Here is a 12,287-nt window from a genome sequence, read left to right as displayed (position 1 = left end):
GGGTGGGCAATCTCCATCATCTTCAACAACACCATCTCCTCTCAAACCCGAGTTTATCTCTTGTGTTCAATCTTTGTACTGGAACTATAGATTGGTGCTTGCGGGTGACTAGTAGTGTTGATTACATCTTGTAGTTGATTACTATATGGTTTATTTGGTGGAAGATTATATGTTCAGATCCATTATGCTATTTAATACCCCTCTGATCTTGAGCATGATTATCATCTGTGAGTAGTTACTTTTGTTCTTGAGGTCACGGGAGAAATCTTGTTGCAAGTAATCATGTGAATTTTATATGTGTTTGATATTTTGATAATATCTATGTTGTGATTCCCTTAGTGGTGTCATGTGAATGTTGACTACATGACACTTGACCATAGTTTTGCCTAAGGGAATGCATTGTGGAGTAGTTATTAGATGATGGGTTGTGAGAGTGGCAGAAGCTTAAACCCTAGTTATGCGCTATTCCGTAAGGGGCTGATTTGGATCCGAAAGTTTAATGCCATGGTTAGGATCTATTCTTAATACTTCTCATAGTTGCGGATTCTTGCGAGGGGTTAATAATAAGTAGTAGGTTTGTTCAATTAAAAACAACACCTAAGCACCGGTCCACCCATATATCAAATTATCAAAGTAGTGAACACAAATCAAACCAACATGATAAAAAAGTGACTAGATGAAATTCCCGTGTACCCTCAAGAATTGCTTATCATAAGAGACCATTTTGGCCTGTCCTTTGCCTCAAAAGGACTGGGCTACCTTGCTGCACTTTTGCTACCGTTACTGTTACTTGCTCGTTACAACTTATCTTGCTATCAAAGTACTCGTTACTTGTAATTTCAGTGCTTGCAGACATTACCTTGTTGAAAACCGCTTGTCATTTCCTTCTGCTCCTCATTGGGTTCGACACTCTTACTTATTGAAAGGACTAGGATTGATCCCCTATACTTGTGGGTCATCAAGCCTCTTTTCTGGCGCCGCTTCCGGGGAGTGAAGTGCTCTTTGTAAGTGGAAATCGGTAAGGAAAAATTATTACTATGTGCTGAAATTTATTGTCACTTGTTACTATTGAGAACAATTCTTTGAGGGGTTTGTTCGGGGTATCTTCACCTCGGCCGAAACCACAATTAGTTACCCCTCAACCTACTGCACCTACTGAAAATATTTAATACAAAATTCCTTTGGGTATGATAGAACAACTGCTAGCTAATCCTTATGCGGATGAAATTTGTGGATTATTTAAGCTTGCAGGTTTACCCGGAGATGAAGCTAATAAGAAGGTTCCCCCTTTATCTTTGAAGGGAAAATCATTGGCATGGTATATGCTATGCGATGATATTGGATCTTGGAATTGGAATCGATTGAAATTGGAATTTCACCAAAAAATTATCCTATGCATCTAGTTCATCGTGATCAGAATTATATATATATATTTTGGCCTCGTGAAGGAGAAAGTATATCTCTAGCTTGGGGGAGGCTTAAGTCAATGTTATATTCATGCCCCAATCATGAGCTCTCAAGAGAAATTATTAGTCATAATTTTTATGCTCGACTTTCTCATAATGATCCATCCATGCTCGATACTTCTTGTACTACTTCCTTTATGAAGAAGACTATTGAATTCTGGTGGGATATTTTGGAAAGAACTGAACACAACTCTGAAGATTGGGAACTCGACGAAGGTAAAGAGCCAGTTATTAAGCTTTAGTTTGATTGTGTTAAATCTTTTGTGAACACCGATGCTTTTCAAAAGTTTAGCACTAAATATGGACTAGACTCTGAGATAGTAGCCTCCTTATGTGAATCAGTTGCTACTCATGTTGATCTCCCTAAATAGAAGTGGTTTAAATCTCACCCACCTATCAAAGAAGAAATTAAAGAACCGGTAACAGCTAAAGAAGAAACCGTCATTTACAATGTTGATCCAATTATTCATACTGCTTACATCGATAAACCACCTTTCCCTGTTAAGATAAAGGAACATGCTAAATTTTCAATTGTGGTCAACAAAAGTTACATTAGAACACCTAAACAGCTGAACAAATCAAGGTAGAACCTAGTGTTGCTATGGTTAAGATCTCCTGGTTGAAAATATAGATGGGCATGTTATTTACTTCTGTGATGAAGCTGCTAGAATTGCCAAACCCGATGAAAAAGGTAAACATAGACCTGTGTAGGTACAACAAACCCTGGGTCTGTCACCCTGACTGTGCACAGGCACAAGATCAAGATTGAAGCACCAACCCAAGACAGAATACAAGAAACCAAGAGATTCAAAAGGACCAACTAGCTGATCAGAGGGACCAAGACCAAGCTAGAGAAGAAAGATGTCATTGAGAGAAAGGTCTCCTTTGCCGGGCAGGCGTGCCCGGCAAGGGGTGAGGCCGCCCCCAGAAGAAGATGACCAAGGCATCCCGGCAGGGCCTGTCGGGACTTACGGAGGCTAAATCACCTCACCAACCACTCGACCACGACTCACGTCGTCGATCAGTGTGGTGTCAAGCCGCAGAGTGATTAAGTGGTAGCCATTCACCACATGGCAACCCCTTTGTACCAGAAAACCTACAAATGACACCCATCCTGTGACATGTCAAACAAGCAGGCATGGAGCTGGCAAGACAGCTCGACAAGCCTTGTCGGGCAACCAACGATGTGACATTGAGCGGTGCATTAAATGCGCACTGTCAGCCCACAGAGTTAGGTATGATAGCATTGTTTGCTATCATATCAATGCATAATGACTACTTTTCCACTGTGGTGACCCCTTAACCTATAGGAGGAGGCCCATGGCAAAGGTTCAAGAGGTTAGAAGGTTGGATAACTCACACTCCCATATGCGTGTAGTCACTGCTGCCCTGAGGCAACCCATGCCGGGCAAGTGTACTGCGCTCCACCACCACATTTCCACCGTCAATCCACCAAAGCAGGAGTAGGGTTTTATGCCCCGAGGCTTTCTGAACCTGGGTAAAACTGCCCGTGTGATCTCTGCCGTGCTGCCCCACGTCCTTCTGCTCTTTGTGTAACGCGACGTCCCCCTGCCGAACCAGCAAGGGGCCTCCTGGTCCCATAGGTGGATGTGGTTTCCCGCGAAAACCTGTTGTTGGCATGCCTGTTGTCTCAGTTAAGAAGGAGATCACCGTTATCATGGTTTATGTGACGTAGGTGCTAGTGTGAGTGCTATGCCTTTTACTTTATATAAGGAAATTATGAACAACATAGCTCCCACTAAGATAGAAGACATAGATGTTACTATTAAACTTGCTAATAGAGACACCATCACACCACTTGGGATTGTTAGAGATGTTGAAGTCTTGTGTGGTAAAATAAAATACCCTAGTGATTTTCTTGTTCTTGGTTCCCCACAGGATGACTTTTTCCCCATTATCCTTGGTAGACCTTTCTTGAACACCGTTAATGCTAAAATAGATTGTGGGAAACAAACTGTCGGTGTTAGGTTTGGTGATGAGTCTCATGAGTTTTATTTTTCCAAGTTTAGTAGAAAGAACTATAAGAAAGAATTACCTAGTAAGGATGAAATAATTGGTCTTGCCTCTATTGTTGTACCTCCTATTAATCCTTTAGAACAATATCTGCTAGACCATGAAAATGATTTGCATATGCATGAAGGAAATTAAATAGAAAGAATTTTGTTCGAACAACAACCTCTACTTAAACACAATTTGCCTATTGAAACTCTAGGAGGTCCTTCTCCACCTAAAGGTGATCCTGTGTTTAAATTAAAACAATTGCCAGACACTTTGAAATATGCTTATCTTGATCACAAGAAGATATGTCCTGTTATTATTAGTGCTAACCTTTCAGAACATGAATAAGAAAGATTATTTGAAAGTTCTAAGGAAGCACCGAGCTGCTATTGGATATACTCTTGATGATCTTAAGGGCATCAGTCCCACTCTATGTCAACACAAGTTAATATGCAACATGATGCTAAACCCGTTGTTGATCACCAACACCGGTTGAATCCAAAGATGAAGGAAGTGGTAAGGATGGAAATATTAAAACTTCTGGAAGCAGGTATAATCTATCCTATAGCTGATAGTAGATGGGTAAGTCTTGTCCATTGTGTCCCTAAGAAGGGAGGTATTACAGTTGTTCCTAATGACAAGAATGAACTTATTCCACAAAGAATTGTTACAAGCTATAGAATGGTAATTGATTTTAGAAAATTAAACCAAGCAACTAGAAAAGATCATTACCCTCTGCCTTTTATTAGTCAAATGTTAGAAAGATTATCTAAGTACACACATTTTTGCTTCCTTGATGGATATTCTGTTTTTTCACAAATACCTATTTCTCAACCTGATCAAGAAAATACCACTTTTACTTGTCCTTTTAGAACTTATGCTTATAGACGTATGCCTTTTGGTTTATGCAATGCACCTGTTACCTTTCAAAGATGTATGACTGCTATATTCTCTGACTTTTATGAAAATATTGTTGAGGTTTTCATGGATGACTTTTCTGTTTATGGGAAGTCTTTTGATGATTGTTAAGCAATCTTGATCGAGTTTTGCATAGATGTGAGCAAATGAATGTTGTCTTGAATTAGGAGAAGTACCACTTTATGGTTAACGAAGGTATTATTTTGGGCCATAAAATTTCTTAAAGAGGTATTGAGGTGGACAAAGCTAAGGTTGATGCAATTGAAAAAACGCCATGTCTTAAAGATATCAAAGGTATTCGTAGTTTCCTTGGTCATGCTGGTTTCTATAGGAGATTTATCAAAGACTTTTCTAAAGATTCTAGGCCTCTTACAAATCTTCTGCAAAACGATATCCCTTTTGTTTTTTATGATGATTGTTTGGAAGCCTTCGAAACACTCTAGAAAGCCTTAATTTCTACACTTATTGTTCAACCACCTGATTGGAACTTTCCTTTTGAAATTATGTGTGATGCTAGTGATTACGTTGTTGGTGCTATTCTAGGACAAAGAGTTGATAAGAAACTGAATGTTATTCACTATGCTAGTAAAACTCTAGACAGTGCCCAAACAAATTATGCTACTACAGAAAAAGAATATTTAGCAATTGTGTTTGCTTGTGATAAATTTAGATCCTATATTGTAGATTCAAAAGTAATTGAGCACCCCGATCATGCTGCTATAAAATATCTTATGGAATAGAAAGATGCCAAACCTAGACTATGCTTGAAAAGTAGCGGAGAACCCCGTTGCTTATAACTGGTCTATGCTTGAAAATATCCTTGATGACCCATAACCTATTAATGATAGTTTTCCTGATGAGCAATTAGCTGCAATAAATGTTTCTAAATAGTACACCTTGGTATGCTGACTATGCTAATTATATTGTTGCTAAATACATCCCCCCTAGCTTTACATACCAACAAAAGAAAAAATTCTTCTATGACTTAAGACATTGCTTTTTGGATGACCCACATCTTTATAAAGGAGTAGATGGTATTATTAGACGTTGTGTACCTAAGCATGAATAGGGACAAATCCTACAGAAATGTCACTCCGAAGCTTATGGAGGACATCATGCGGAAGATAGACTGCTCATAAGGTATTGCAATCTGGGTTTTATTGGCCTACTCTCTTCAAGGATGCCCGTAAGTTTGTTTTATCTTGTGACAAATGTCAAAGAATAGGTAATATCGATAAGCGTCAAGAAATGCCTATGAATTATTCACTTGTTGTTGAACCATTTGATGTTTGGGGATTTGATTTCATGGGACCTTTTCCTTCCTCTAATGGGTATACTCATATTTTGGTTGATGTTGATTATGTTACTAAGTGGATAGAAGCTATTCAAACTAGTAGTGCTAATCTCAACACCTCTATTAAAATGCTTAAGGAAGTTATTTTCCCAAGGTTTGGACTCCCTAGATATTTAATGACTGATGGTGGTTCACAATTTATTCATGGTGCTTTCCATAAAATGCTTGCCAAGTATGATGTTAACCATAGAATGGCATCACCCTATCATCCTCAGTCTAGTTGTCAGGTTGAACTTAGCAATAGAGAAATAAAATTAATTTCACAAAAGATTGTCAATAGGTCTCGAAAGATTTGGTCTCAGAAATTAGATGACGCACTTTGGGCTTATAGAACAACATATAAAAATCATATGAGTATGTCTCTTTATAAAATGGTTTATGGAAAAGCTTGTCATTTGCCTCTTGAGTTAGAGCATAAAGCTTATTGGGCAATTAAAGAACTCAACTATGATTTCAAACTTGCTAGTGAGAAGAGGTCATTTGATATTAGCTCATTAGATGAATGGAGAACCCAAGCTTATGCAAATGCGAAGTTATTTAAAGAAAAAGTTAAAAGATGGCATGATAAAAGAATCCAAAAGCGTGAGTTCAAGGTTGGAGAATATATTCTTTTGTACAACTCTTGTTTCAGATTCTTTGCAGGAAAACTCCTCTCCAAATGGGAAGGACCCTATGTTATCGAGGAGGTTTATTGATCTGGAGCTATCAAAATAAATCATGCCGAAGGTACTAATCCGAAGGTTGTTAACGGGCAACGATTAAAACATTAGATCTCAGGTACGCCCATTAATGTTGAAAGCAATATTATTCAAACTATGACACTAGAGGGACAAATTAGCCTCCCCTTCACCTTCGGCAAGCGTGAAAACTACCGCACCGAGTTCATCGACTTCGACGTTGCTCACATTCTTCTCCCATACAATGCCGTTCTCGGGTATCCGGCCCTTGCCAAGTTCATGGCGGTGACTCACCATGGCCACAACGTCCTCAAGATGCCAGGAAGCTGCGGCATCATCACGATCGCCTGCGATGAGAAGGATGCGGTGTGCTCCCTCAAGCGCTCCTACCAGGCCACAGCGGTTGAGAACTCAGAAGGCGAGGGCGCCATCCACCCCCTGAGGTCGTTCCCAAGAAGAAGAAGCGGCTCCTCCTCAGGGGGCTTGTCGGTGTCAAAACCGGCGGATATCGGGTAGGGGGTCCCAAATTGTGCGTCTAGGCAGATGGTAACAGGAGACAAGGGACACGATGTTTTTACCCAGGTTCGGGCCCTCTCGATGGAGGTAAAACCCTACTCCTGCTTGATTAATATTGATGATATGGGTAGTACAAGAGTAGATCTACCATGAGATCAGAGAGGCTAAAACCGAGAAGCTAGCCTATGGTATGATTGTTGTTCGTCCTACGGACTAAAACCCTCCGGTTTATATAGGCACCAAAGAGGGTTAGGGTTACACAGAGTCGGTTACAATGGTAGGAGATCTACATATCCGTATCGCCAAGCTTTCCTTCCACGCCAAGGAAAGTCCCATCCGGACACCCCCTAATCCAGGACTCCCTCAGTAGCCCCTGAAGCAGGCTTCAATGACGACGAGTCCGGCGCGCATATTGTCTTCGGCATTGCAAGGCTGGTTCCTCCTCCGAATACTTCATAGAAGATTTTGAACACAAGGATAGTGTCCGGCTCTGCAAAATAAGTTCCACATACCACCGTAGAGATAATAATATTTACACAAACTCAATCTACTGACGTATTCCATGGCGTGACGTCACACCACGGCCAAGCCTTTATTCGAATCATTTTTACTGCCCCACCTCAGCGCGTTTAGCGAGGCAGTTTCCTTGGCACATCTTGTCAAAGTAGAGATCGTGTCCCCTTATTCCAGGATTCTCATCAATACAGGCGTGGGTAACCCAACCGCGCCATTGATTATGGCGCTTGGGAGATAAGCAAGTTTTACCAGGCTGGTGGGGACGCATAGCTTTGTTCGTCCATATAAGGGGATTAGGATCCACCTTTTTACCTACGCCTTCTTCCTCCTTTGCTCATCCATTTTCTGCGCACTCGAGCTCCAGTGCCCAAGTCCGCACATCCCACCTCAACCTTCTCCAGCCATGTCCGGAGCGGGAGGCAAGTGGATGGCCTCCTCCATCACGGAGGGGCACATCAAAAAGCTGCGGAAGGCCGGATACTTGTCCAGCGACATCGCGCATCGGCTCCCTGACAAGGGGCAGCTCATCCCCACCCCCAGGCCCCATGAGAGGGTGGTGTTCCTTACCCACTTCCTCCGCAGACTAGGTTTTCCACTTCACCCATTTGTCCAGGGGCTCATGTTCTACGGCCTGGATTTCCATGATCTGGCCCCGAATTTCATCCTCAACATCTCAGCGTTCATCATCGTGTGCGAGGCCTTCCTCCGCATCCAGCCCCACTTCGGCTTATGGCTGAAGACCTTCAATGTCAAGCCGAAGGTAGTGGGTGGCCGCCAAGCAGAGTGCAGAGGTGCCTTGGTGGGCAAGATGGCTAACGTCCTATGGCTCGAGGGCTCCTTCGTGGAGACCATAAAGGGGTGGAAATCGGGGTGGTTCTACATCACCAAGCCGCGCGACCCTAAATGGGCAGCGGCCCCCGAATTCCGGTCTGGCTTCCCTACACGGGTCACCTCCTGGAAAGAGACGGGCTTGACGTGGGGTAATTCGGAAGAGCTGACCGGACTTCAAACCTGCGTCCAAAACCTGGTGAACAAGAAGCTCAAGCTTGTGAACGTAGTCCAGGTCATGTTCATCCGCCGGATCCTCCCGTGCCAACAACGGGCCTTCAGCTTGTGGGAGTTTGATCCGGCACAACACCAAACCTTGAGCAGGCTCTTCGACACTACGTACGAAGATGCCTGGAAGGTGTTGTTCAAGGGCGCCGAGGCTCCCGCATCCACTACCGAAGATCGCAGATTCAGCTCGCAGTGTCAAGCCAGCGAGGTAAGCTACTTTACCCTTTACGGGACTCTTGTTTTCCATAGTTTGACTCTATGCGGGATCTAAACTCCCTTACCTTTGACAGGCTTGGTAGGGGATGTCTGGGTAGGTTAACTGTCTGACTCCCTTGCCATAAGATCCAGCAGATGCACGATTGGCGGGGCTGCTGGTTCCGGCACCTTATGTGGTGTCGGAGAAGAAGGCCAAGAAGAAGGCCACGGGAACTCGAAAGAGTTCCCGGCGCCAGGTGTTGTCGGACTCATGTCTGATGACTCCGAGGCGTACTCCTCCCGCGAAAACGAGGAGGAGGAAAAAGAGGCCTCTCCCCCAGCGGGGGGAGAGAAGAAAAGGAAGGCCGCCCCAACTAGGGAGGCCGGAGGGTCCAAGAAGGGAAGGACCCTCCCTCCGGACTACTCCACTAACGCCGACAACGGTGAAGAGGAGTGGGCACCGAGGGCTAAGCTCATGGCATTTCATTTGTCCGGATACCAGAATAACTCATGGCATTTCATTTGTCGCATAGTATCTCCTAACGCCGAATATAACCCTGCAGCCCGCCCAAGGACGAGCTCGACGCTTCAACGAGTGGCTCCTTGGATTCGTCGGACGTGAATAGCACCTCACTTCCGGCTGCCTCCTCTCCTTGCGCTGCGGATGACGCCGAGGTGGGGTCCCAAAAGGGGCCCAGCCAGGAGGAGGTGGTCCAGGAGGCGCCACAAGGCAACCTCCCGGACTCCAGGCGCAAGGGGGATAAAACCCCAAAGGGCTCTACGTCCGGCCCTGGGCCGGACTCCACACTGGAACCTTCAGTGGTTCCGGAGTCCGGCAAGCGGCCCCTTCGTAAGAAGGGCACGACTGCGACACCGGTGACCTCCGTCCAACCGGAGGCACCGGATAATTTGCTGGAGGCGTCATCGACGAGGAGCACCGCACTGTTATGAGTGTGGTGATCCAGAAAGTTCAGTCCGCCAAGAGCGGGCTGACTGAAGCCTGTACCAGCCTTCTAACAGGCTTTGAGGTATGTATTTAAGATATGTAAAAATATTACCGCATAGACAGTAGCCCCTGATGCTCAGTTTGGTGTTCGGAAAGAAAAGCCAAACTGAGGATCTAAAAAGATGTACGCATGAGTCTAACATAAGTATGTCAATATGGGAATGCAGGCTGCGCTTCTGACCTCTGACGCACTGACTGTGGAGGGCAATGCATTGAAGCAGAGCCTCGAGCGGTCCGAGAACGAGCTTGGCCTAGCCAAAAAGCAGCTCGAGGACAAGGAAATTAAGTAATACCTTATGGAAGTATATAAAAGATGTGGTTGCAAAAAATGACAGGAATAATGTGAGTATTGCAGGGGCCACGAACGAGGTGGCGACCCTGAAGGAAGCGGTGTCCAAGGCCGAAAGCAATGCGGCCACGGAGCGCACCGAGCGAGAGAAGCAGGAGGCGCGGGTGGCAGAGGTGCGACAAGAGCTCCAGGCTCTCGTGGAAAAACACGAGAGTTTGGAGCGTGACTCAAAGACTTGAGAGTTCGAGCTCGCCTCGGCCCTTGAGAGCGCCGAAGCCGCTAAAGCCGAAGCCCAAAAAGCACTCCAGGAAATTGAGGCAATGAAGAAGATAGCGGCGGGTAAGGCATTCTTTATGCAAAGCAAGCACGTGAAAGTGAATTACTTGTTACTTACCCGAATCCGGAGCTCTCCAGGAGCATTTGCACATCTGCCCCGCAGTTTGTCCAATGCTGCCGCATTCTACCGAGCCGAGGAGGGGAGCTCGAGGGAGAAGGTGTTCTGGTCTCAGTATACTGAGGCCGGACACCCGGTTCCCTTGAGCGACCAGCTGAAGCAGCTGGTCGAGCTCCAAAGGTGGCCGAACAGGCCATGAAGGGCCTCATAGTTCGGTTGTGGCCTAAGGAAGCCATGCCTGGGAGCTACTTCGGGCTGGTGAGGGGGCTTGTGGACGCATGTCCATGGATTGAAGTCGTCAAGTGCTCCGTCTGCATCGAAGGTGCCCGTAGGGCCCTTGCCCGTGCTAAAGTGTACTGGGCAAGATGGACGCTAAGAAGCTTCTGACGAACAGACCACCGCCGGGCAGGTAGTATCGCAAGCCCAAGATGTATTATGAGGGCGTCCTGAAGGGTTCCCACCTTATAGAGGGTGAGTGCTCCAAAGATGTAATTTTTGAGTAAACTCGCATTTGTTATCCTGTATGCTGAAAACTTGTTCATATGCGCTAAGCAACGCTTGTGAATTTAAAATATTACCTTATGTGCGGCCGTTTATTAAATTTGAGAGATGGCGAGTCGTCGGCTTCTGCCCCCATGCCACGAGTGCTGGGATGTTCGGGATAAACTTGAGCACTCTTTTTCCCAGTCTTTGGTCCTTCGAGGGAGGCGCTCAACGCAACGAACAAGGCAACTGGACTATAATGCTTGAACACTCTCACTTAGCCATAGAATTCTATAATTTTAAATTTCGGCGAAGCCCATAGTATTCCGAAGACCGAGTTCGGGGCGCTATCCACGCCTGGGCCGGACAAAGCCGACTCCTCACTCTAAGCGGCATAAGTTTTTAGGGACTCGAAAACCTCTCGAACAGCGACCGGCTCTCGCCCAATCATGACGGTCAGTTTTAGCTTTCTCCACTGAGGTGCTTAACCCAGCTCAACCGAGGCACAATCACAGTGGTTCTCCCAGCACAACCTTAGCCGATATAACGGAATGTAAGGTACCAAAACATGGGAGCTGGGCAAACCCAACTATTGACCCAAGACATGATTCGGAGCCGATGCATATAATGCTATAAGTTCGGGGTGCCGCACTTGTGAAAGTGTTCGGACTTATCACACCATATTTTGGGGTGCTTAAGCCCCTAGTGTATTTGGCCGTACCAAAGTGTACGGGTGCAACATGTCATAAGTGAACATATATAGATAAAAAAAGGAATGCAATAATAGGTAGAAGCTATGTATTGTTTATTCAAAAAGGCTGCGGTAAAAGCAGAACGATACAAATAGTGCGATAAGCAATGGACGGGACTATTTGACATGTCCCCCTCCAGGGGCGAGCTGCGGGATGATATGTGAAACAAGTATACTGCTCGTTATAGAGACCACCTGGACACCCCACGTAGCTTTCTGCTTCCCTGGCTGTTGCATCGTGTGTTCGGCAATTCTACTGCCGGACAGGGCTTCTTGAGAATGGAGTCCTGAAAGTAAGAAAAAAAAGAATGACACAATCGGGAGCCCCTGGTGTGGTTGAGCCGCATTCTGGGCCTGCCGTGGTCGTGCCCCTCCCCCTATGCCCATGGTATTTCCATAGCGTAATTATGTACGTGTGGTACTAGTTTCACAATTTCACGAGGGCTGGGGTTGGGGCCGCATTGCTACGCGTGCTCGGGATGTGCCAGGCGGTCTTGTTGTAGGTTACTACGGGCGCGCTTGACGGTGTCCGGATGTTTAATAGCCGGACTCGAGGATTGCCTTGAGAGGCTGCTCTGTACTTCCGCCGCGAGGGCCGCCATATGCTCCTCCGTTCGGAGAGAGCGTTTGGTGTTTTCGTTGACCGT

The sequence above is a fragment of the Triticum dicoccoides genome, chromosome 3B (genome assembly GCF_002162155.2).
Source record: "Triticum dicoccoides isolate Atlit2015 ecotype Zavitan chromosome 3B, WEW_v2.0, whole genome shotgun sequence".
NCBI classification, from domain to species: Eukaryota; Viridiplantae; Streptophyta; class Magnoliopsida; order Poales; family Poaceae; genus Triticum; species Triticum dicoccoides.
This window is presented reverse-complemented; position numbering follows the sequence as displayed.